Here is a 26960-nt window from a genome sequence, read left to right on the forward strand (position 1 = left end):
TGTTTCGTCTGTGTATTTGCCCTTTTTAAACAGCTGCAGCATTTATTTTTCATGAGCCCCAATCAGTCCTCCATGACAACAAAATCAAAAACAACCGAGTAGGGCTTGCTAACAAATCCTTATTTCTGGAGTCATGCTAAGGTAAAACAATTTGGCTAACCTATACTTCCACCCTGACCTTAGAGAGCCTTTTAATGTCTCTATTTGGTTTGGTCAGGGTGTGATTTGGGGTGGGCATTCTATGTTTTGTTATCTATGATTTTGTATTTCTATGTTTTGGCCGGGCATGGTTCTCAATCAGGGACAGCTGTCTATAGTTGTCTCTGATTGGGAACCATACTTAGCTAGCCCTTTTTCCCTCCTTTCTTGGTGGGAAGTTGACTTTGTTTAGGGCACATAGCCTTTATCTTCACGGTTTGTTTTTTGTACTGTTTATTGTTTTGTTCTGCGTCATTTTTACAATAAAAACAAAATGTACGCTCACCACGCTGCACCTTGGTCCTAAAAACAAAATGTACGCTCACCAAGCTGCACCTTGGTCCTAAAAACAAAATGTACGCTCACCAAGCTGCACCTTGGTCCTAAAAACAAAATGTACGCTCACCAAGCTGCACCTTGGTCCTAAAAACAAAATGTACGCTCACCAAGCTGCACCTTGGTCCTAAAAACAAAATGTACGCTCAACACGCTGCACCTTGGTCCTAAAAACAAAATGTACGCTCACCACGCTGCACCTTGGTCCTAAAAACAAAATGTACGCTCACCAAGCTGCACCTTGGTCCTAAAAACAAAATGTACGCTCACCAAGCTGCACCTTGGTCCTAAAAACAAAATGTACGCTCACCAAGCTGCACCTTGGTCCTAAAAACAAAATGTACGCTCACCAAGCTGCACCTTGGTCCTAAAAACAAAATGTACGCTCACCAAGCTGCACCTTGGTCCTAAAAACAAAATGTACGCTCACCAAGCTGCACCTTGGTCCTAAAAACAAAATGTACGCTCACCAAGCTGCACCTTGGTCCTAAAAACAAAATGTACGCTCAACACGCTGCACCTTGGTCCTAAAAACAAAATGTACGCTCACCACGCTGCACCTTGGTCCTAAAAACAAAATGTACGCTCACCAAGCTGCACCTTGGTCCTAAAAACAAAATGTACGCTCACCAAGCTGCACCTTGGTCCTAAAAACAAAATGTACGCTCACCAAGCTGCACCTTGGTCCTAAAAACAAAATGTACGCTCACCACGCTGCACCTTGGTCCTAAAAACAAAATGTACGCTCACCAAGCTGCACCTTGGTCCTAAAAACAAAATGTACGCTCACCAAGCTGCACCTGCACCTTGGTCCTAAAAACAAAATGTACGCTCACCAAGCTGCACCTTGGTCCTAAAAACAAAATGTACGCTCACCAAGCTGCACCTTGGTCCTAAAAACAAAATGTACGCTCACCAAGCTGCACCTTGGTCCTAAAAACAAAATGTACGCTCACCAAGCTGCACCTTGGTCCTAAAAACAAAATGTACGCTCACCAAGCTGCACCTTGGTCCTAAAAACAAAATGTACGCTCACCAAGCTGCACCTTGGTCCTAAAAAACAAAATGTACGCTCACCAAGCTGCACCTTGGTCCTAAAAACAAAATGTACGCTCACCAAGCTGCACCTTGGTCCTAAAAACAAAATGTACGCTCACCAAGCTGCACCTTGGTCCTAAAAACAAAATGTACGCTCACCAAGCTGCACCTTGCGTCAACAGCCGTGACACATATTTCCATGTATTGAAGATCAAGGGGTATAACAGTGTGTGTCCACGACGTGGCTCGTTTCCCTTTATACTCAATTTGTGATTATTTGGAGTCCCTGCCACATACGTCTTGTATCTGAGCCGTTGAATTGCGACTCCACTTTGTCTCTGTACTGATGTTTTACCTGTTTGAAGGATATAGCTGGAGTGTTTGTACTCGTTCCTGTTTCCAGTCATTTTGCTAATATAAATGTGGTTGTTTCAACTTTCAACTTTGTGTGAATGCTGCCATCTATCCACGTTTTCTGGTTTGGAATAGTTCTAGTCGTCATAATAACAACATCCTCTATGCACTTCCTGATGACCTCTGTCACCGCGACAGTGTATAAATTTATACTATTTTCAGAAGCAACCCGGAACATATCCCTGTCCACGTGATCAAAACAATCTTGAAGTATAGATTCCAGTCCTTACCACGGGCACTTCCTGTTTGAGTTTCTGCCTATAGGACGGAAGGAACAGGATGGAGGCGTGATTTGATTTGCCAAAGGGAGGGTGACGGAGGGCCTTGTAGTCATCCCGGCAGGGAGAGAAGCAATGGTTGTGAGATTTTAATGTGCGAGTGGCGCAGTTAACCTATTTTAAGGTCTTACTCACATAGGCTATGGAGAGCGAGATCACACAGTCGTCCAGAACAGTTGGCGCCCTCATGCATGGTTCAGTGTCACTAGGCAACTTGTGCCTGGGTTCCATTTGTAATCCGTAATAGTTTGAAAACCCTTCCACTGATGAGTGACAAAGCCGGCGTAGTAGGATTCTATCTTAGTCCTGGATTGACACTTTGCCTGTTTGACGGTTCGTCAAAGGTAGTAGCGTGATTTATTTTAAGTGTCCCAATATTTAAAAGCGGACGTTTTAGCTTTTAGCTCAGTTCAGACATTGCCAGGTTTCTGGTTGGGATATGTACGTATGTGTCACGCCCTGGTCTTAGTATTCTGTGTTCTCTTTATTATGTTGGTTAGGCCAGGGTGTGACATGGGTGATTTATGTGGTTTGTTTTGTCTAGGGGTTTTGTAGTTTATAGGATTGTGTTTAGTTAAGTATTCTAGGTAAGTCTATGGTTGCCTGGAGTGGTTCTCAATCAGAGGCAGGTGTTTATCATTGTCTCTGATTGGGAACCATATTTAGGCAGCCATATTCTTTAGGTCTCTTGTGGGTGATTGTTCCTGTCTCTGTGTTTTGAACCAGTTAGGACTGTTTTCGGTTTTCCACGGTTTCTTATTTTGTATTAGAAATTGTTCAAGTTACCACGCTGCGTTTTGGTCCGCCTCTCCTTCCCAGGAAGAAAGCCGTGACAGTATGGACAGTATGGACAGTATGGACAGTATGGACAGTATGGACAGTATGGGGAGTATGGACAGTATGGACAGTATGGACAGTATGGGGAGTATGGACAGTATGGGGAGTATGGACAGTATGGACAGTATGGGGAGTATGGACAGTATGGACAGTATGGGGAGTATGGACAGTATGGACAGTATGGGGAGTATGGACAGTATGGACAGTATGGGGAGTATGAATAAAGCTGGTAAATGATGTGGGGTACTCCTCAATACCATCAGATGAGTGCCGGAACATAGTCCAGTCTGTGCTAGCGAAACAATCCTGTAGTTTAGCATCCTGTAGCATCTGTTTCATCAGACCACTTCCGTATTGTGTTCGTCACTGGTACTTCCTGTTTGAGTTATTTCTTGTGAGCAGGAATCAGGAGGATAGAGTTCTGGTCAGATCTGCCAAATGGAGGACAAGGGAGGCAGAGAGAGTCTTTTATGTGTTTCTGTTTTCTCAAGATCAAGAGTTTTCTTGCCTCTAGTTGCAAAGGTGACATGCTGGTAAAAATGAGGTAAAAAGGATTTCAGTTTCCCTGCATTAAAATCACCGGCCACTAGAACCATCGCCTCTGCAACTTCTTGTTTGCTTATGGCCCTGATTGCAGTTTTAGTGCCAGCTTCAGTTTATGGTGGTAAATTGACAGCTACGAACAATATACTGTAGATGAGAACTCTCTTGGTAAATGGTATGGTCTACAGCTAATCATGAGAAACTCTAACTCTGGTGAGCAAAAACTTGAGACTTCCTTAAGATTAGAGATCACCCACCAGCTCAGCTGTCATTAACAAAGAGACACACCTTCCTCTTCATCTTCTCCAAGGCTGTCGTCCGGTCCAGACCAGATACACGGCATATTTATCTATGTCCTTGTTCAGCCACGACTCAGGGAAATGTAGAATATTACAGTTCTTCAGGTCCCGTTGATAGGAGTTCGTCCAGTTTGTTCTCTAGTGATTTTACACTAGCCAATAGAACGAAGGGAAGAGGTGGTTTATTTGCGCTCCAACGTCTCGTCAGGATTCCGGCTCGTTTTGCCTTTCTTCCTCCTTCGAGTACTGGGGATTAGGGCCTAAGTAAGTAGAACATCGGAGCTGCTGACTCATTGAAGTAGAAATTGTCATCCAAAATGAGGGTAGTGATGTTCTGATGTCCAGAAGCTGTTTTAAGTCATAGGAAATGATGTACAAAAAAACGTTATGATTTGCTTAAAACGTTTTATAACAATAGCAGAATACTCAGGAGCCTGTAAAACGGGTGCTATCCACTGCAGCGTCATATTTCCCATCATCCATCACTATATTCATGTATTCCACCTCCTCAGAGGGAATATGACACGTCCTTAATCTACTGTTGACTAGGTGTCAGTTCTGCTCACTGACTCTGAGAAGTTGTGCTCTGGGGATGTTTGTGTGTGACGGCTGGCTGGGTTGAGATATACTTGCTAGTGCGAGACCTAATAAACTTCAATTGGTCTAAATATTCTTATTTTTAGGGCTTCCATGGCTCAAAATCAAAATGAATCATGTACTTCTGCTCTCTGACTGAAAACTGACAGCTGACTGGCTATTAAGGAAAGAAACTCCCTTGGCAATAATAAGCATTTAAAAATAATTCTGATTAGACTCTCTCCCAGCATGTTTCTCTGTCAGATTAGAGATGGAAAGAAAGAGGACACAGATGAACAATGGGGGAGCTGTAGCAGAGATAGATAGAGAGGGAGAAAGAGAGAGGGATAGAGAGAGAGAGAGAGAGAGAGAGAGGGAGAAAGAGATAGAGAGAGAGAGAGGGATAGAGAGAGAGACGGAGAGAGAGAGAGGGAGAGAGAGAGAGAGGGAGAAAGAGAGAGAGAGGGGGATAGAGAGAGAGAGAGAGGAGAAAGAGAGAGAGGGGGATAGAGAGAGAGAGAGGGGGAGAGAGAGAGAGAGGGGATAGAGAGAGAGAGAGGGGGATAGAGAGAGAGACGGAAATAGAGAGAGAGAGGGGGATAGAGAGAGAGAGGGGGATAGAGAGGGAGAGAGGGGGATAGAGAGGGAGAAAGAGAGAGAGAGGGGGATAGAGAGAGACGGAGAGAGAGAGAGAGAGGAGAGAGAGAGAGAGAGAGAGAGGGAGAAAGAGAGAGAGAGGGGGATAGAGAGAGAGAGGGAGAAAGAGAGAGAGGGGGATAGAGAGAGAGAGAGGGGATAGAGAGAGAGAGAGGGGGATAGAGAGAGAGACGGAGATAGAGAGAGAGACGGAGATAGAGAGGGAAAGAGAGAGAGAGAGGGAGAAAGAGAGGGGGATAGAGAGAGAGAGAGGGATAGAGAGAGGGAGATAGAGAGAGAGAGAGACGGAGATAGAGACGGAGAAAGAGAGGGAGACGGAGATAGAGAGGGAGAAAGAGAGAGAGAGAGAGAGAGAGAGAGAGAGAGAGGGATAGAGAGAGGGAGATAGAGAGAGAGAGAGAGAGAGAGAGAGAGAGAGAGAGAGAGAGAGGAGAAATAGAGAGAGACGGAGAAAGAGAGGGAGAAGGAGATAGAGAGGGAGAAAGAGAGAGAGAGAGAGAGAGAGAGAGAGAGAGAGAGGGATAGAGAGAGGGAGAGAGAGAGAGAGAGAGAGAGAGAGAGAGAGAGAGAGAGAGAGAGAGAGAGAGAGGGATAAAGAGAGAGAGACGGAGATAGAGAGAGAGGGAGAAAGAGAGAGAGAGAGGGATAAATAGAGAGAGACGGAGATAGAGAGGGAGAAAGAGAGAGAGAGGGATAAATTGAGAGAGACGGAGATAGAGAGGGAGAAAGAGAGAGAGAGAGGGATAAATAGAGAGAGACGGAGATAGAGAGAGAGGGAGAAAAGAGAGAGAGAGGGATAAATAGAGAGAGACGGAGATAGATAGAGAGGGAGAAAGAGAGAGAGAGAGGGATAAATTGAGAGAGACGGAGATAGAGAGGGAGAAAGAAAGAGAGAGAGAGGGATAAATTGAGAGAGACGGAGATAGAGAGGGAGAAAGAGAGAGAGAGGGATAAATTGAGAGAGACGGAGATAGAGAGAGGGGATAGAGAGAGGGATAAATTGAGAGAGACGGAGATAGAGAGAGGGGGGATAGAGAGAGAGAGGGATAAATTGAGAGAGACGGAGATAGAGAGAGGGGAAAGAGAGAGAGAGAGGGATAAATAGAGAGAGACGGAGATAGATAGAGAGGGAGAAGAGAGAGAGAGAGGGATAAATTGAGAGAGACGGAGATAGATAGAGAGGGAGAAAGAGAGAGAGAGAGGGATAAATTGAGAGAGACGGAGATAGAGAGAGGGAGAAAGAGATAGAGAGAGGGAGAAAGAGAGAGAGAGAGGGATAAATTGAGAGAGACGGAGATAGTGAGAGGGGGAAAGAGAGAGAGAGAGGGATAAATTGAGAGAGACGGAGATAGAGAGAGGGGGAAAGAGAGAGAGAGAGGGATAAATTGAGAGAGACGGAGATAGAAAGAGAGAGAGAGAGGGATAAATTGAGAGAGACGGAGATAGAGAGAGGGGGAAAGAGAGAGAGAGAGGGATAAATTGAGAGAGACGGAGATAGAGAGAGGGAGAAAGAGAGAGAGAGAGGGATAGAGAGAGAGAGAGAGAGAGAGAGAGGAGAAAGAGATAGAGAGAGAGAGAGGGATAGAGAGAGAGACGGGAGAGAGAGAGGGAGAGAGAGAGAGGGAGAAAGAGAGAGAGAGGGGAGAGAGAGAGAGAGGAGAAAGAGAGAGAGAGGGGGATAGAGAGAGAGAGGGGGATAGAGAGAGAGAGGGGGATAGAGAGAGAGAGGGGGATAGAGAGAGAGACGGAGATAGAGAGAGAGAGGGGGATAGAGAGAGAGAGAGGGGATAGAGAGGGAGAGAGGGGGATAGAGAGGGGGATAGAGAGAGAGACGGAGAGAGAGAGAGAGGGAGAGAGAGAGAGAGAGGGAGAAAGAGAGAGAGAGGGGGATAGAGAGAGAGAGAGGGAGAAAGAGAGAGAGGGGGATAGAGAGAGAGAGAGGGGGATAGAGAGAGAGAGAGGGGGATAGAGAGAGAGACGGATATAGAGAGAGAGACGGAGATAGAGAGAGAGACGGAGATAGAGACGGAGAAAAGAGAGAGAGAGGGAGAAAGAGAGGGGGATAGAGAGAGAGAGAGGGATAGAGAGAGGGAGATAGAGAGAGAGAGAGAGAGAGAGAGAGAGAGAGAGAGAGAGAGAGAGAGGAGATAGAGAGAGAGAAAGAGAGAGGGAGAAATAGAGAGAGACGGAGATAGAGACGGAGAAAGAGAGGGAGAAGGAGATAGAGAGGGAGAAAGAGAGAGAGAGAGAGAGAGAGAGAGAGAGGGATAGAGAGAGGGAGATAGAGAGAGAGAGAGAGAGAGAGAGAGAGAGAGAGAGGGATAAAGAGAGAGAGACGGAGATAGAGAGAGAGGGAGAAAGAGAGAGAGAGAGGGATAAATAGAGAGAGACGGAGATAGAGAGGGAGAAAGAGAGAGAGAGAGGGATAAATTGAGAGAGACGGAGATAGAGAGAGGGAGAAAGAGAGAGAGAGAGGGATAAATAGAGAGAGACGGAGATAGAGAGAGAGGGAGAAAGAGAGAGAGAGAGGGATAAATAGAGAGAGACGGAGATAGATAGAGAGGGAGAAAGAGAGAGAGAGAGGGATAAATTGAGAGAGACGGAGATAGAGAGGGAGAAAGAAAGAGAGAGAGAGGGATAAATTGAGAGAGACGGAGATAGAGAGGGAGAAAGAGAGAGAGAGAGGGATAAATTGAGAGAGACGGAGATAGATAGAGAGGGAGAAAGAGAGAGAGAGAGGGATAAATTGAGAGAGACGGAGATAGATAGAGAGGGAGAAAGAGAGAGAGAGAGGGATAAATTGAGAGAGACGGAGATAGAGAGAGGGAGAAAGAGAGAGAGAGAGAGGGATAAATTGAGAGAGACGGAGATAGAGAGAGGGGGATAGAGAGAGAGAGGGATAAATTGAGAGAGACGGAGATAGAGAGAGGGGAGAAGAGAGAGGGATAAATTGAGAGAGACGGAGATAGAGAGAGGGGGAAAGAGAGAGAGAGAGGGATAAATTGAGAGAGACGGAGATAGAGAGAGGGAGAAAGAGAGAGAGAGAGGGATAAATTGAGAGAGACGGAGATAGAGAGAGGGGGAAAGAGAGAGAGAGAGGGATAAATTGAGAGAGACGGAGATAGAGAGAGGGAGAAAGAGAGAGAGAGAGGGATAAATTGAGAGAGACTGAGATAGAGAGAGGGAGAAAGAGAGAGAGAGGGATAAATTGAGAGAGACTGAGATAGAGAGGGAGAAAGAGAGAGAGAGAGGGATAAATTGAGAGAGACGGAGATAGAGAGAGGGAGAAAGAGAGAGAGAGAGGGATAAATTGAGAGAGACGGAGATAGAGAGAGGGGAAAAGAGAGAGAGAGGGATAAATTGAGAGAGACGGAGATAGAGAGAGGGAGAAAGAGAGAGAGAGAGGGATAAATTGAGAGAGACGGAGATAGAGAGAGGGAGAAAGAGAGAGAGAGAGGGATAAATTGAGAGAGACGGAGATAGAGAGGGAGAAAGAGAGAGAGAGAGGGATAAATTGAGAGAGACGGAGATAGAGAGAGGGGGATAGAGAGAGAGAGGGATAAATTGAGAGAGACGGAGATAGAGAGAGGGGGATAGAGAGAGAGAGGGATAAATTGAGAGAGACGGCGATAGAGAGAGGGGGATAGAGAGAGAGAGGGAAAAAAGCTGCCTGTCTCCTCAGAAACAGGTACATTTATTGTAGCCTAATTTACATCTGTATGAGAAATGACAGGATGTAGATAGGAAGGAAGTGGGATGAGAGGACAGGATGGGATGCAGATAGGAAGGAAGTGGGATGAGAGGACAGGATGGGATGTAGATAGGAAGGAAGTGGGATGAGAGGACAGGATGGGATGTAGATAGGAAGGAAGTGGGATGAGAGGACAGGATGGGATGTAGATAGGAAGGAAGTGGGATGAGAGGACAGGATGGGATGTAGATAGGAAGGAAGTGGGATGAGAGGACAGGATGGGATGTAGATAGGAAGGAAGTGGGATGAGAGGACAGGATGGGATGTAGATAGGAAGGAAGTGGGATGAGAGGACAGGATGGGATGTAGATAGGAAGGAAGTGGGATGAGAGGACAGGATGGGATGTAGATAGGAAGGAAGTGGGATGAGAGGACAGGATGGGCTGTAGATAGGAAGGAAGTGGGATGAGAGGACAGGATGGGATGTAGATAGGAAGGAAGTGGGATGAGAGGACAGGATGGGATGCAGATAGGAAGGAAGTGGGATGAGAGGACAGGATGGGATGCAGATAGGAAGGAAGTGGGATGAGAGGACAGGATGGGATGTAGATAGGAAGGAAGTGGGATGAGAGGACAGGATGGGATGTAGATAGGAAGGAAGTGGGATGAGAGGACAGGATGGGATGCAGATAGGAAGGAAGTGGGATGAGAGGACAGGATGGGCTGTAGATAGGAAGGAAGTGGGATGAGAGGACAGGATGGGATGTAGATAGGAAGGAAGTGGGATGAGAGGACAGGATGGGATGTAGATAGGAAGGAAGTGGGATGAGATGACAGGATGGGATGTAGATAGGAAGGAAGTGGGATGAGAGGACAGGATGGGATGCAGATAGGAAGGAAGTGGGATGAGAGGACAGGATGGGCTGTAGATAGGAAGGAAGTGGGATGAGAGGACAGGATGGGATGTAGATAGGAAGGAAGTGGGATGAGAGGACAGGATGGGATGTAGATAGGAAGGAAGTGGGATGAGAGGACAGGATGGGATGTAGATAGGAAGGAAGTGGGATGAGAGGACAGGATGGGATGTAGATAGGAAGGAAGTGGGATGAGAGGACAGGGGTGTGTTTCTGTCTCTGCTCTCTCTTTCCCTCACTCAATGAATTCGATAGAAAAGGCTTTATTGGCAAGGTAAACACAATGGCTTGCAAAGTATTCACCCCCCTTGGCATTTTTCCTATTTTGTTGACTTACAACCTGGAATTAAAGTAGATTTTTAATTAAGGGGGTTTGTATAATTTTATTTACACAACATGCCTACCACTTTGAAGATTCAAAATATTTTTTACTGTGAAACAAACAAGAAATAAGAAGAAAATAAATAAAACAGAAAACGTCAACATGCATAACTATTCCCCCCCCCCTCCCCCCCCAATCCAATACATTGTAGAGACACCTTTTGCAGCAATTATAGCTGCACATCTCTTGGGACATGTCTCTATAAGCTTGGCACATCTAGCCACTGGGATTTTTGTCCATTCTTCAAGGCAAAACTGCTCCAGCTCCTTCAAGTTGGATGGTTCCTCTGATGTACAGCAATCTTTAAGTCATACCACAGATTCTCAATTGGATTGAGGTCTTGGTTTTGACTAGGCCATTCTAAGAAATGTAAATGTTTCCCCTTAAACCACTCGAGTGTTGCTTTAGCAGTTTATTTAGCCCCATCCAGTTTATTTAGCCCTTTCCCTCTACTGACTAGTCTCCCAGTCCCTGCCGATGAAAAACATCCCCACAGCATGATGCTGCCACCACCATGCTTCACTGTGGGAATAGTGTTATCGGGGTGATGAGAGGTGTTGGGTTTGTGCCAGACATAGCGTTTTCCTTGATGGCCAAAAAGCTACATTTTAGTCTCATCTTTTTTATTTATTTCACCTTTATTTAACCAGGTAGGCAAGTTGAGAACAAGTTCTCATTTACAATTGCGACCTGGCCAAGATAAAGCAAAGCAGTTAGACACATACAACGAGTTACACATGGAGTAAAACAAACATACAGTCAACAATACAGTATGAACAAGTCTATATATGATGTGAGCAAATGAGGTGAGATAAGGGAGGTAAAGGCAAAAAAAAGGCCATGGTGGCAAAGTAAATACAATATAGCAAGTAAAAACACTGGAATCTGACCAGAGTACCTTCTTCCATATGTTTGGGGAGTCTCCCACAGTACCTTCTTCCATATGTTTGGGGAATCTGACCAGAGTACCTTCTTCCATATGTTTGGGGAGTCTGACCAGAGTACCTTCTTCCATATGTTTGGGGAGTCTCCCACAGTACCTTCTTCCATATGTTTGGGGAATCTGACCAGAGTACCTTCTTCCATATGTTTGGGGAGTCTGACCAGAGTACCTTCTTCCATATGTTTGGGGAGTCTGACCAGAGTACCTTCTTCCATATGTTTGGGGAGTCTGACCAGAGTACCTTCTTCCATATGTTTGGGGAATCTGACCAGAGTACCTTCTTCCATATGTTTGGGGAATCTGACCAGAGTACCTTCTTCCATATGTTTGGGGAATCTGACCAGAGTACCTTCTTCCATATGTTTGGGGAATCTGACCAGAGTACCTTCTTCCATATGTTTGGGAATCTGACCAGAGTACCTTCTTCCATATGTTTGGGGAATCTGACCAGAGTACCTTCTTCCATATGTTTGGGGAATCTGACCAGAGTACCTTCTTCCATATGTTTGGGGAATCTGACCAGAGTACCTTCTTCCATATGTTTGGGGAATCTGACCAGAGTACCTTCTTCCATATGTTTGGGGAATCTGACCAGAGTACCTTCTTCCAAGTGGGATGAGAGGACAGGATGTTTGGGGAGTCTCCCACATGCCTTTTGGTGTTTGTTTATTTTTTTCTTTAACTTTGGGATCGGTGTCCCATACATGGGACAGTTGATCTAAGGTTGTAACGATCTTCTTCATCTGAGGAGGAGTATGAAAGATCTATGGCCAAGGCGTGACAAAGATAGGCTAATGCGATTAGCATGAGGTTGTAAGTAACAAGAACATTTCCCATAACATAGACATATCTGATATTGGCAGAAAGCTTAAATTATTTTTAATCTAACTGCACTGTCCAATTTACAGTAGCTATTACAGTGAAAGAATACTACGCTATTGTTTGAAGAGAGTGCCCGATTTTGAACATGAAAAGTTATTAATAAACAAACTAGGCACATTTGGGCAATCTTGATACAAATGTTTGAACAGAAATGCAATGGTTAATTGGATCAGTCTAAAACTTTGCACATACACTGCTAAACTAAATTGATCCTGGGCTGGAATAATACATTATGGCCTTTCTCTTGCATTTCAAAGACGATGGTACAGAAAAGAATCCAAAAGAACGGTTGTTTATTTCTTTTACCAGATCTATTGTGTTATATTCTCCTACATTCATTTCACATTTCCATAAACTTCAAAGTGTTTCCTTTCAAATGGCACCAAGAATATGCATATCCATGCTTCAGGGCCTGAGCTACGGGTGTTTAGATTTGGGTGTGTCATTTTAGGCAAAACATTTAATAAAAGGGGTGGATCCTTATGAGATTTTAAGCAATGGCTTTTACTCTGGCCACTCTTCCGTAAAGCCCAGCTCTGTGGAGTGTACGTCTTAAAGTGGTCCTATGGACAGACACTCCAATCTCCGCTGTGGAGCTTTGCAGCTCCTTCAGGTTTATCTTTGGTCTCTTTGTTGCCTCTCTGATTAATGCCCTCCTTGCCTGGGCCGTAGGTTTTGGTGGGTGGCCCTCTCTTGGCAGGTTTGTTGTGGTGCCATATTCTTTCAATTTTTTTAAATAATGGATTTAATGGTGCTTTGTGGGATGTTCAAAGTTTGATATTTCTTTATAACCCATCCCTGATCTGTACGTCTCCACAGCTTTGTCCCTGACCGGTTTGGAGAGCTCCTTGGTCTTCATGGAGCCGCTTGCTTGGTGGTGCCCCTTGCTGAGTGGTGTTGCAAACTGGGGCCTTTCAGAACAGGTGTTTATATACTGAGATAATGTGACACTTAGATTGCACTATATTTAACTAATGATGTGACTTCTGAAGGTAATTGGTTGCACTAGATCTTATTTAGGGGCTTCGTAGCAAGTATGCACGCACCATTTTTAAGTTTTTTATTTTTTAGAATTTTTTGAAACAAGTTCTTTTTTTCATTTCACTTCACCAATTTGGACTATTTTGTGTATATTCCATTACATGAAATCCAAATAAATATCCATTTAAATTACAGGGGGTGAATACTTTTGCAAGGCACTGTTTACATTGTCAAAGCAAGTGAAATAGATAATAAACTAATGGGAAACAAACAATATAAAGTGAACATTGAACATTACAGTTTCAAAAGAATAGAGACTTTTCAAATGTCATATTATGGCTATGTAGTGTTATAACAATATGGAAATAGTTAAAGTACAAAATGATAAATAAATCAACATATATGTGTTGTATTTATAATGGTGTTTGTTCTTCACTGGTTGTCCTTTTCTTGTGGAAACCGGTCACACATCTTGATGCTGTTATAGCACACGGTGGTATTTCAGCTGTAACATTCTGGGTGTCGGGAGTGTGATGTCATGCGCAGGAAAACAGAGAGTTCAATATAGTGCTCTTTTAATGCACACACGGTGAACAACGGCCACCCCACGAAACACTGGGTGCTCAAGACAAATGCCCCAGACACGGGGGCGAAAGCAGTCCAGCAAACTCCACGAACATGAACCAACACGTTCGTCTACACCAAACACAAAGGTTACAATAATTAATCACACACAAAGAACCAGCCCAACTAATACAACCAACTCAAAACAGGTGTAATCAATAAAGAGAACACATAAGGAGGCGGGGAAAAGAATCAGTGGCAGCTAGTAGGCCGGCGACTACGAACGCTGAGCGCCACCCGAACGGGAAGGGGAGCCACCTTCGGTCAGTGTCGTGACATCAGCCAATAGATATTGTCACACCTGGTCCCGCTCCTCCCTGGCGCTCAAAGGCGCCAGACTCCCCAGCATTACGCACTTCTACCACCATCAGTACGCACACCTGCCTTCCCCCGTCATGCGCATCAGCGATTATTGGACTCACCTGGACTCAATCACCTGTGTCATGATGTTTGTTCCATATTAAATGTTCTATTCCCCGTACTTCTCTTCTCCTTACAGAATCCTGAAGCCATCATATGAAGCATTGGCTTTCTGGTTGGTGGTGACGTCGGGTCGCCGATGGAACCGGGGGTGCCTAAGCCGGCTCGTCGGACTGCCACGCCCTAGCCGGCTCGAGGTCTCTTGCCCCGTTGGCTCAGAAGGCGCTCATCCCACATCAGGCATCAGCCGGATTGTCAGGTTTTTACACCCAGCCAGCTCGTCAGGCTACTATGCCTCAGCCAGCTCGTCAGGTTCCCACGCCTCAGCGGGATCGCCAGGCTTTCACGCCCCAGCCGGATCGCCAGGCTCCTACGCCTCAGCCAGCTCGCCAGGCTCCCACGCCTCAGTGGGATCGCCAGGCTTTCACGCCCCAGCCGGATCGCCAGGCTCCTACGCCTCAGCCAGCTCGCCAGGCTCCCACGCCTCAGTGGGATCGCCGGGCTCCTACGCCTCAGCCAGCTCGCCAGGCTCCCACGCCTCTGCTGGTTCGTCGGGATTTTACGCCCATTTGGCTTTGTCCAGCACCCGTGCCTCGGCTGGCCCATCAGGCTCGCGCAGGTGGAATGCCGAGTGGCGCCCCTAGAGGGAGAGGGGTACTGTTACGCATGCGCCCACTCCCCTCCCTGGCGCTCAAAGGCACCAGGCTTCCTAGCATTACGCACTGCTGCCACCATCAGTAATCACACCTGCCTTACCCCGTCATGGGCAGCAGCGATTACTGGACTCACCTGGACTCAGTCACCTGTGTCATTACCTTCCCTATAGCTGTCTCTTCCCTGCTTCAGGATTAATGTTCGTTTATCTTTGCATACCCGGTTCTGACGCTGTCTCTGTCCAGTACCTGATTCTCTTCTCCAGCGTCAGTCCTTACTGATATGGGAGGTTATCGAAATTGGATTTGTTTTCAAGGGAAATATGTGTCTCTAATATGGTCATAGATTAGGAAGCGCAGCTCAGTTTCCACCTCATTTTGTGGGCAGTGTGCACATAGTCTGTTATCTCTTGAGAGCCAGGTCAGCCTACGGCGGCCTCACTCAATAGCAAGGCTATGCTCACTGAGTCTGTACATAGTCAAAGCTCTCCTTAAATTTGGGTCAGTAACACAGGTATTCTGACACGGTGTACTCTCTGTTTAGGGCCAAATAGCATTCCAGTTTAATCTGTTTTTTGTTCATTCTTTCCATGTGTCACGTAATTATCTTTTTGTTTTCTGATGATTTGGTTGGGTCTAATTGTGCTGCTGTCCTGGGGCTCTGTGGGGTGTGTTTGTGTTTGTGAACAGAGCCCCAGCACCAGCTTGCTTAGGGGACTCTTCTCCAGGTTCATCTCTCTGTAGGTGAAGGGTTTGTTATGGAAGGTTTGGGAATCGCTTCCTTTTAGGTGGTTGTAGAATTTCCTTTCTCAGCATGCATTAATTTAGTATTTTATGTTGTACATGGATGATGTTTTTGCGCCATTTTGTGAATTTTGTGAATTCTTGGTTGACGAGTGGACCCCAGACCTCTCAATCATGAAGGGTAATGGGTTATATAACTGATCCAAGTATTTTTAGCCAAGTTGTAATTGGGATGTCAAATTTTATGTTCCTTTTAACGGCGTAGAAGGCCCTTCTTGCCTTGTCTCTCAGATCGTTCACAGCTTTGTGGAAGTTAGCTGTGGTGCTGATGTTAAGGCCGAGGTAGGTCTAGTTTTTTGTGTGCTCAGCTTCTAGATGGAATTTTGTATTTATTTAATTTATTATTTATTATTACTGGACTTTGTTTAGGCTGTCTTATTTTAAGTAGCCATGAACCTAGAGAAAGCCCAGTATTGTTATTTTAAGTATCCAAGGGGTACTGGGATAATCCATGGAGCCGGTGGCTTCTGCATTTGGGAGGCTGTAAAACTCTCCTGCCATTGTTGGGCTCAAGGGTTTTCACACATCTCACTTCACACTTCAGTGCTAATTGAAGTTGCAGCCAGGTCTGTTCTGTCCTAGCATCTTGGTAGCGTTATTTGCTTTACTTTGTATAACAAAATTACCTAGCGATTACTGTCTTTTACTTTGTGGCTTCAGTAGTAACTTCAGACTGAACATTACTCACTCAGTTTTGGGTCGGATGGTATTTCCAAGTGTTTTCTTGATAGTCCTTGGTAGTAATAATCCATTCATGTCATTTTGTCGAACATCAAGGTTTTAGGTAAGGAATTTAGATTTCTCATAAGGTCCTGAAATGGTCTGAGGGTGTTACCCTCTTTTCACAGTAGCATTGTATTCGATACCAACAGACTCCTTATCTTACTGACTGAAGAAATACAGTAGAAATTAATTAGGTTATCGGGATCTTCTGACTGATGTCATCTGTTTTCTCAGCCAAAAAAAAAAAAAGTTATTTCCAAAATTGTTTGTACAAAAACAGTTGTTTTAAAGCTAAAAATAAGTATTCCCAAAACAACAGAAATGTTATTTTGCCAAAACAACATCAATGATATTCATGACAAGTGGAACTCTGACATAAAACTAAATCTCTTTAAACAGACTGACTCATCATGTCCGCTCAGGACAACAGGAGCGACTTCATTTGACAGCATTTTCGGGTATGTTTTACATGACCAACAAATTCTACATGACCAACAAATCAGCATGACAGAGGCAGACGATTTTCCTTCATCATTCTGTGAACTCACAGACCTCTGTGGGTTGCCTTGGATACAGTCATGTGACTGACAGAGACATTCATAGATAAAACAGAGTTTTAAAGTAAACATGATCTATAAGGAACTGCGTTTTTTAATGAGATCTTTTGGGATGCTAGAGAAGGTCAAGTACTGCCCATAGAGAAAGCACAGACCTGTATACTCATAAGCACATAACTGTATACCTTATAGAAAGCCCATCACTGCATAAAAATAAAGAAAGCCCAGTACTGTATATCCATAGTGAAAGCCCAGCACTTACCAACGAGAAAGCCCAGTGCTGTATATCCATATAGAAAGCCCAGAACTGTATAACCATATAGAAAGCCCAGCACTGCCAATATAGGCAGCCCAAAATGTATACCCATAGAGAAAGCCCAGTCATGTATATCCATAGAGAAAGCCCAGTAGTGTATATCCATACAGAATGCACAGTACAATAAAATAGAGAAAGCCCAGTATTGTATATCCATAGAGAAAGCCCAGTATTGTATATCCATACAGAAAGTCCAGTAATGTATATCCATACAGAATGCACAGTACTATAAAATAGAGAAAGCCCAGTATTGTATATCCATAGAGAAAGCCCATTAGTGTATAAACCTAGAGAAAGCCCAGTATTGCCAGTAGAGAAAGCCCAGCACTATATACAAATAAAGAAAGCCCAGTGCTGTACATCCAAAGACAAAGCTCAATACTGTACACCCATAGAGAAAGCCCAGTACTGTATACCCATAGAGAAAGCCTAATACTACCCATAGAGAAAGTCCAGAACTGTCCATAGAGAAAGCCCAGTACTGTATACCCATAGAGAAAGCCTAATACTATCAATAGAGAAAGCCCAGTACTGTACACACATATATACATCCCAATACTTGTATATAGAAACATAGATACAGTGAAGTACTGCCCATAGAAAATCCTGTATACCAACAGAGAAATCCCAGTACTGACCATAGAGAAGGCCAAGACCGTATACCCATAGAAAAAGCCCAGTACTGTACAAGCATAGAGAAAGACCAGTAATGCATACCCATTGAAAGCCTAGTACTGCCAATAGAAAAACCCAGTCATGTATACCCATAGAGAAATCCAAATAATATAAACCCACAGAGAAAGCCCAGTACCGTATATCCGCAGAGAATGCCCAGTACCGGATAACCATAGAGAATGCCTAGTACCGTATAACCATAGAGAAAGCCCAGTACTGTACAACCATAGAGAAAGCCCAGTAGTGTATGAACCTAGAGAAAGCCCAGTACCGTATATCCATAGAGAAAGCCCAGTAGTGTATGAACCTAGAGAAAGCCCAGTACCGTATAACCATAGAGAAAGCCCAGTACCGTATAACCATAGAGAATGCCCAGTACCGTATAACCATAGAGAAAGCCCAGTACCGTATAACCATAGAGAAAGCCCAGTAGTGTATGAACCTAGAGAAAGCCCAGTACCGTATATCCATAGAGAAAGCCCAGTACCGTATAACCATAGAGAAAGCCCAGTACCGTATAACCATAGAGAAAGCCCAGTATCGTATATCCATAGAGAAAGCCAAGTAGTGTATATCCGCAGAGATAGCCCAGTACCGTATAACCATAGAGAAAGCCCAGTACCGTATAACCATAGAGAAAGCCCAGTACCGTAAAACCATAGAGATAGCCCAGTACCGTATATCCGCAGAGATAGCCCAGTACCGTATAACCATAGAGAAAGCCCAGTACCGTATATCCGCAGAGATAGCCCAGTACCGTATATCCATAGAGAAAGCCCAGTACCGTATATCCATAGAGAAAGCCCAGTACCGTATATCCATAGAGAAAGCCCAGTACCGTATAACCATAGAGAAAGCCCAGTACCGTATAACCATAGAGAAAGCCCAGTACCGTATAACCATAGAGAAAGCCCAGTACCGTATATCCATAGAGAAAGCCCAGTACCGTATAACCATAGAGAAAGCCCAGTACCGTATAACCATAGAGAAAGCCCAGTACCGTATAACCATAGAGAAAGCCCAGTACCGTATAACCATAGAGAAAGCCTAGTACCGTATAATCATAGAGAAAGCCAAGTAGTGTATATCCATAGAGAAAGCCCAGTACCGTATATCCATAGAGAAAGCCCAGTACCGTATAACCATAGAGAAAGCCCAGTACCGTATAACCATAGAGAAAGCCCAGTACCGTATATCCATAGAGAAAGCCCAGTACCGTATAACCATAGAGAAAGTCTAGTAGTGTATGAACCTAGAGAAAGCCCAGTACCGTATAACCATAGAGAAAGCCTAGTACCGTATAACCATAGAGAAAGCCTAGTAGTGTATGAACCTAGAGAAAGCCCAGTATTGTCCGTATAGAAAGGCCAGTAGTGTCCATAGAGAAAGCCCAGTACTGTCTACACATAGAGAATATCCAGTAATGTGTAACCAAAGAGACAGCCAAATACTCTGTACACATAGATAATGTCTAGTGCTGTATACTCATAGAGAATGTCCAGTACTGTATACCCATTTAGAAAGCCCAGTACTGCCCATGGAGAAAGCCCAGTACTGTATATCCATAGAGAAAGCCCAGGACCTACCATTGATGATAGCACAGTACTGTATAACCATAGACAAAGCCCAGTACTTCCCATAGGAAAGCCCAGTAATGTATATCTATACAGAAAGCAAATTAGTCTATATACCAATAGAGAAAGCCCAGTACTGTATATCCATAGAGAAAGCCCAGTACTGCCCATAGAGAAAGCCCAGTACTGTATACCCATAGAGAAATCCCAGTACTGCCCATAGAGAAAACCCAGTACCGTATACCATAGAGAAAGCCTAATACTACCCATAGAGAAATCCCAGTACTGCCCATAGAGAAAACCCAGTACTGTATACCATAGAGAAAGCCTAATACTACCCATAGAGAAAGCCCAGTACTGTATACCTATATGAAAGCCCTTTACTGCCTATAGAGAAACCCCAGCACAGTACATCTACAGAGAAATCTCAGTAATGTATATCCACTGAAAAAGCCCAGAACTGCCCATAGAGAAAGCCCAGAACTCCTCACAGAGAAAGCCGAGTACTGCCCACAGAGAAAGCTCAGTAACAGCCATAGAGAAAGCCCAGTACTGAAAATCTAAAATTTGATTTGATTTGATTTGAGTAAACCCAGTACTGCCAATAGAGAATGCCCAGCACTGTTTATACATAGAAAAAGCCCAGTACTGCCCACAGCGGAAGCCCAGTACTGCCCATAGAGAAAGTATGTGTACTGTTTACCCATAGAGAAAGCCCAGAACTACTCACAGAGAAAGCCCAGTACTGCCCATAGAGAAAGTATGTGTACTGTTTATCCATAGAGAAAGCCCAGAACTACTCACAGAGAAAGCCCAGTACTGCCCATAGAGAAAGCCCAGTACTCCTCATAGAGAAAGCCTAATACTGTATGATCTGTTATCTCGGTCAGTCTCCCAGTCTACTAGTTTTGTCTGAGTCCTGAGCACAGAGCCGTGTTAGTTATAGATCTGCTGGCCTTTCCCAGGTACTGAGGGTTAGTTCATATAGATCTGCTGGTCTTTCCCAGGTACGGAGGGTTAGTTCATATAGATCTGCTGGTCTTTCCCAGGTACTGAGGGTTAGTTCATATAGATCTGTTGGTCTTTCCCAGGTACTGAGGGTTAGTTCATATAGATCTGTTGGCCTTTCCCAGGTACTGAGGGTTAGTTCATATAGATATATTTATATTTTCCAGGTACTGAGGGTTAGTTCATATAGATATATTTATATTTTCCAGGTACTGAGGGTTAGTTCATATAGATCTGTTGGCCTTTCCCAGGTACTGAACAATATGAAAAACATGGTACTGGTAGATCCTGACAGACAACTCTGTCCTCTATATTAATACCATGGTACTAGGAGATCCTGACAGAGGAGACAACTCTGTCCTCTATATTAATACCATGGTACTGGTAGATCCTGACAGACAACTGTGTCCTCTATATTAATACCATGGTACTGGTAGATCCTGACAGACAACTCTGTCCTCTATATTAATACCATGGTACTGGTAGATCCTGACAGACAACTCTGTCCTCTATATTAATACCATGGTACTGGTAGATCCTGACAGACAACTCTGTCCTCTATATTAATACCATGGTACTGGTAGATCCTGACAGACAACTCTGTCCTCTATATTAATACCATGGTACTGGTAGATCCTGACGGAGGAGACAACTCTGTCCTCTATATTAATACCATGGTACTGGTAGATCCTGACAGACAACTCTGTCCTCTATATTAATACCATGGTACTAGGAGATCCTGACAGAGGAGATAACTCTGTCCTCTATATTAATACCATGGTACTAGGAGATCCTGACAGACAACTCTGTCCTCTATATTAATACCATGGTACTGGTAGATCCTGACAGACAACTCTGTCCTCTATATTAATACCATGGTACTAGGAGATCCTGACAGAGGAGACAACTCTGTCCTCTATATTAATACCATGGTACTGGTAGATCCTGACAGACAACTCTGTCCTCTATATTAATACCATGGTACTGGTAGATCCTGACAGACAACTCTGTCCTCTATATTAATACCATGGTACTGGTAGATCCTGACAGAGGAGACAACTCTGTCCTCTATATTAATACCATGGTACTGGTAGATCCTGACAGAGGAGACAACTCTGTCCTCTATATTAATACCATGGTACTAGGAGATCCTGACAGAGGAGACAACTCTGTCCTCTATATTAATACCATGGTACTGGTAGATCCTGACAGACAACTCTGTCCTCTATATTAATACCATGGTACTGGTAGATCCTGACAGACAACTCTGTCCTCTATATTAATACCATGGTACTAGGAGATCCTGACAGAGGAGATACCTCTGTCCTCTATATTAATACCATGGTACTAGGAGATCCTGACAGAGGAGACAACTCTGTCCTCTATATTAATACCATGGTACTGGTAGATCCTGACAGACAACTCTGTCCTCTATATTAATACCATGGTACTAGGAGATCCTGACAGAGGAGACAACTCTGTCCTCTATATTAATACCATGGTACTGGTAGATCCTGACAGACAACTCTGTCCTCTATATTAATACCATGGTACTGGTAGATCCTGACAGACAACTCTGTCCTCTATATTAATACCATGGTACTGGTAGATCCTGACAGACAACTCTGTCCTCTATATTAATACCATGGTACTGGTAGATCCTGACGGAGGAGACAACTCTGTCCTCTATATTAATACCATGGTACTGGTAGATCCTGACAGACAACTCTGTCCTCTATATTAATACCATGGTACTAGGAGATCCTGACAGAGGAGATAACTCTGTCCTCTATATTAATACCATGGTACTAGGAGATCCTGACAGACAACTCTGTCCTCTATATTAATACCATGGTACTGGTAGATCCTGACAGACAACTCTGTCCTCTATATTAATACCATGGTACTAGGAGATCCTGACAGAGGAGACAACTCTGTCCTCTATATTAATACCATGGTACTGGTAGATCCTGACAGACAACTCTGTCCTCTATATTAATACCATGGTACTGGTAGATCCTGACAGACAACTCTGTCCTCTATATTAATACCATGGTACTGGTAGATCCTGACAGAGGAGACAACTCTGTCCTCTATATTAATACCATGGTACTGGTAGATCCTGACAGAGGAGACAACTCTGTCCTCTATATTAATACCATGGTACTAGGAGATCCTGACAGAGGAGACAACTCTGTCCTCTATATTAATACCATGGTACTGGTAGATCCTGACAGACAACTCTGTCCTCTATATTAATACCATGGTACTGGTAGATCCTGACAGACAACTCTGTCCTCTATATTAATACCATGGTACTAGGAGATCCTGACAGAGGAGATACCTCTGTCCTCTATATTAATACCATGGTACTAGGAGATCCTGACAGAGGAGACAACTCTGTCCTCTATATTAATACCATGGTACTGGTAGATCCTGACAGACAACTCTGTCCTCTATATTAATACCATGGTACTAGGAGATCCTGACAGAGGAGACAACTCTGTCCTCTATATTAATACCATGGTACTGGTAGATCCTGACAGACAACTCTGTCCTCTATATTAATACCATGGTACTGGTAGATCCTGACAGACAACTCTGTCCTCTATATTAATACCATGGTACTAGGAGATCCTGACAGAGGAGACAACTCTGTCCTCTATATTAATACCATGGTACTGGTAGATCCTGACAGAGGAGACAACTCTGTCCTCTATATTAATACCATGGTACTGGTAGATCCTGACAGACAACTCTGTCCTCTATATTAATACCATGGTACTGGTAGATCCTGACAGACAACTCTGTCCTCTATATTAATACCATGGTACTGGTAGATCCTGACAGACAACTCTGTCCTCTATATTAATACCATGGTACTGGTAGATCCTGACAGACAACTCTGTCCTCTATATTAATACCATGGTACTGGTAGATCCTGACAGAGGAGACAACTATGTCCTCTATATTAATACCATGGTACTGGTAGATCCTGACAGAGGAGACAACTCTGTCCTCTATATTAATACCATGGTACTGGTAGATCCTGACAGACAACTCTGTCCTCTATATTAATACCATGGTACTAGGAGATCCTGACAGAGGAGATAACTCTGTCCTCTATATTAATACCATGGTACTAGGAGATCCTGACAGAGGAGACAACTCTGTCCTCTATATTAATACCATGGTACTGGTAGATCCTGACAGACAACTCTGTCCTCTATATTAATACCATGGTACTAGCAGATCCTGACAGAGGAGACAACCTGTCCTCTATATTAATACCATGGTACTGGTAGATCCTGACAGACAACTCTGTCCTCTATATTAATACCATGGTACTGGTAGATCCTGACAGACAACTCTGTCCTCTATATTAATACCATGGTACTGGTAGATCCTGACAGATAACTCTGTCCTCTATATTAATACCATGGTACTAGGAGATCCTGACAGAGGAGACAACTCTGTCCTCTATATTAATACCATGGTACTGGTAGATCCTGACAGACAACTGTGTCCTCTATATTAATACCATGGTACTAGGAGATCCTGACAGAGGAGATAACTATGTCCTCTATATTAATACCATGGTACTAGGAGATCCTGACAGAGGAGACAACTCTGTCCTCTATATGAATACCATGGTATTAGGAGATCCTGACAGAGGAGACAACTCTGTCCTCTATATTAATACCATGGTACTAGGAGATCCTGACAGAGGAGACAACTCTGTCCTCTATATTAATACCATGGTACTAGGAGATCCTGACAGACAACTCTGTCCTCTATATGAATATCATTGTACTAGGAAAACCCAGACTGTCTGAGCAAAATTCGGTGCCGACCTGGATTGAGGGAGGACAGGGTGTACTTCTCACGGTCCTCCTAATCTTGAGGGAACCAGGAAAACACTCCTCATGAAAACACTGTCCAACTGAGGGAACCAGCAAAACACTCCTCATGAAAACACTGTCCAACTGAGGGAACCAGCAAAACGCTCCTCATGAAAACACTGTCCAACTGAGGGAACCAGGAATACACTCCTCATGAAACCACTGTCCAACTGAGGGAACCAGCAAAACAGGACTCATGAAAACACTGGCCAACTGAGGGAACCAGGAATACACTCCTCATGAGAGGACTGGCCAACTGAGGGAACCAGCAAAACACTCCTCATGAGAGGACTGGCCAACTGAGGGAACCAGGAATACACTCCTCATGAGAGGACTGGCCAACTGAGGGAACCAGGAATACACTCCTCATGAGAGGACTGGCCAACTGAGGGAACCAGGAATACACTCCTCATGAGAGGACTGGCCAACTGAGGGAACCAGGGAAACACTCCTCATGAGAGGACTGGCCAACTGAGGCTAAACAGGACTCATCAGCCTAACTTTGTACTTGTTAGGATTAATATCCTCGTCTTTGTCATAGTTGGAAAAGCTGTGTACGGCAGTAAGTATGTGACTGTAAAATGAGCTATCTGTCTCCAAGGACCACAAGTGCCCAACATGCTTCAGCTGGTCCTTTGTGAATTTTCTTTGGGCTGTGGTTGAATATGGCTCCTTCCTACTACTCCTGTCGATGAAGTTTAGAGCGATGTAGCATGGAGAGACGTCCTTTCCGTATCACTTTATATCACAGCACAGCACATCTAAATTCCTCCATCTATCTTCATTAGTGTGTTGGTGGCACCTGACAGCAGAAACCAGGATCCATGGACTGATATCTCTCTCTCTCTTTGCTACATAACTTAGTTTTTCCATCAAGAGACATCATTTTCTCAGAAACTAGATGTGCTGGGCTAACCCCCAGAGACTGTACTGCTCCTTGAACAGACATTTAAATAGATGGAACATGTCTGACCAGGCACAGAGAGATTACCAGGTTAAGTATTTAACAAGGGGAAATAATAATCTGTAGTTATTATTGAGATATCTCAAAGGTTACATGTTTGTTCCACCTAATCATTTAGTTTTTTCATTAAAAAACTAGAACCCCGTTTATACCTGGTTCTACTATGTGTCCTTTGTCCTGATCTTGTCCACATTCTAATTGTGCCCACAGATGATTAAACAATGCATTGAGTTCTGATTGTTAGCAGATCTTCCTGACTACCTCTGGAGGTAGAATTGTGTCAGGATTTCTTACAAGTGTTGACAGATCTGGACAGTGAAACCATTCACATCATCATTATCCCACTTTCTAAACTCATTGACAGGTGGAACCATTGACTTGAGGTATCAATATGTGTCTTGAAATAAATAAATACATACTGTATTCTTTTTTTGAAAGAATAGCTGTCAATTTTCATACAGGAAGGGACCAGGAAAACTGGTCACAATGCAGACACAGTGGACAGATAACAGCCACATTTTAATACCATGTGTAGACATGTTTCCAAAAATGTGGGCACGATCAGAATGTGGACAAGCCAGCACAAAAGACACATGTCAGTGCCAGGTATAAATGAGGTTAAACTCCAACATTATGGCTAGCGGCGGTCCAGAGATTGCCCAGAGATTTGCCAATCATACAGTATATCAGCACAACATTTGGCCTGCAGTAAGGTTACGAGGTTAACTGTTGACCATTGGACAAATATTCATCATCTGTAGTTATTATTTCGTGTTTAGTTGTTCATGGCATAATCCATCAGAGTAGTGACAAGTACAGGGTTTCTCATGGTGTTGATCAGGGGCTGGGTTGTCACCGGAGAATGACCAGAGTAGTGACAAGTACAGGGTTTCTCATGGTGTTGATCAGGGGCTGGGTTGTCACTGGAGAATGACCAGAGTAGTGACAAGTACAGGGTTTCTCATGGTGTTGATCAGGGGCTGGGTTGTCACCGGAGAATGACCAGAGTAGTGACAAGTACAGGGTTTCTCATGGTGTTGATCAGGGGCTGGGTTGTTACCGGAGAATGACCAGAGTAGTGACAAGTACAGGGTTTCTCATGGTGTTGATCAGGGGCTGAGTTGTTACCGGAGAATGACCAGAGTAGTGACAAGTACAGGGCTTCTCATGGTGTTGATCAGGGGCTGAGTTGTCACCGGATAATCCATATAAACCATATACTGAAGTAACCTCAGTCTTGTCTGAAATTATGTTTGAGGTGAGACAGGTGTCATATTACTGAGATGTTGGCTTTTCATAGTCAGTTGGCTTTTCATAGCCGATCATTAAGGGTATCTCTACCGCTCCTGCTGTAGGCAGAGAATCCCAGTGGAGAGAGGGGAACCGGCCAGGCAGAGACAGCAAGGGCGGTTCGTTGCTCCAGAGCCTTTCCGTTCACCTTCACACTCTTGGGCCAGACTACACTCAATCATATGACCCACTGAAGAGATAAGTCAAGTCAAAGTCAAAGACTTAAGAGTCAAAGACTTAAAGGTTGAGATGGAGTCTGCGTTTCTCACATGGGTAGGCAGACCATTCCATAAAAATGGAGCTCTGTAGGAGAAAGCCTTGCCTCCAGCTGTTTGCTTAGAAATTCTAGGGACAATTAGGAGGCCTTCGTCTTGTGACCGTAGCGTACGTGTAGGTATGTACGGCAGGACCAAATCAGAAAGATAGGTAGGAGCAAGCCCATGTAATGCTTTGTAGGTTAGCAGTAAAACCTTGAAATCAC

Source organism: Oncorhynchus nerka, linkage group LG23, assembly GCF_034236695.1.
Source record: "Oncorhynchus nerka isolate Pitt River linkage group LG23, Oner_Uvic_2.0, whole genome shotgun sequence".
In the NCBI taxonomy this organism is placed as follows: domain Eukaryota; kingdom Metazoa; phylum Chordata; class Actinopteri; order Salmoniformes; family Salmonidae; genus Oncorhynchus; species Oncorhynchus nerka.